General features: G+C 34.3%; 1 protein-coding gene across 1 annotated transcript in view; it reads right to left on the bottom strand.

Annotated features, from left to right (window-relative positions):
- The window catches only part of Hipk1 (homeodomain interacting protein kinase 1), a 51,345-nt gene that overhangs the window by 31,630 nt on the left and 19,179 nt on the right, over nt 1-536 (bottom strand). The gene's annotated exons all lie outside the window — the stretch shown is intronic.

Raw genomic sequence — 536 nt, 5'->3', positions numbered from 1 at the left:
AAAAAAAAAAAAAAAAAAGAAAGATAAGCACCAGTGAGCCAGTTATGCACCAAGGCTGTTAACCAGACAGTCCATTTATAAGATGGATACTCAATCAAAGCCACATACTGTACTCACTGATTACTATGTGGAAAATCCAGAAGATGGGTCATTGTCACAAACTGATGGTTGAGAGTTTTCAGAGGAGTAATTCTCTTATCTGCATCAATCGTTAACATTTTCTTTAACAGATCAATGTATTCTCTTCGATCAGCTTTCTCTGCCAGCATGTCCGTTCCCTCTAGGTCTGTAGACATATTGACCTTCCAAGGAAGATTCAGAAACGTTTTATTTCTTCATCTAAGCTTAAAGAGCAGATTACGGACTTACTGTATCTGCTTTTCTCTCCAAAAGGAAGAATTAAAGTATTTTTTGGTCAGCATTTAAGCAATGAAAATTCATTTTACAATAGTATAATGATTTTCACAGGAGGAAATGTTTTGTATACTAAGAGATAGAATAAAGAAGAAATTCCTGACATTAAAAATTTGGAACAG

Source organism: Dipodomys ordii, unplaced genomic scaffold (genome assembly GCF_000151885.1).
Source record: "Dipodomys ordii isolate 6190 unplaced genomic scaffold, Dord_2.0 Scaffold78, whole genome shotgun sequence".
NCBI classification, from domain to species: Eukaryota; Metazoa; Chordata; class Mammalia; order Rodentia; family Heteromyidae; genus Dipodomys; species Dipodomys ordii.
This window is presented reverse-complemented; position numbering and strand designations above follow the sequence as displayed.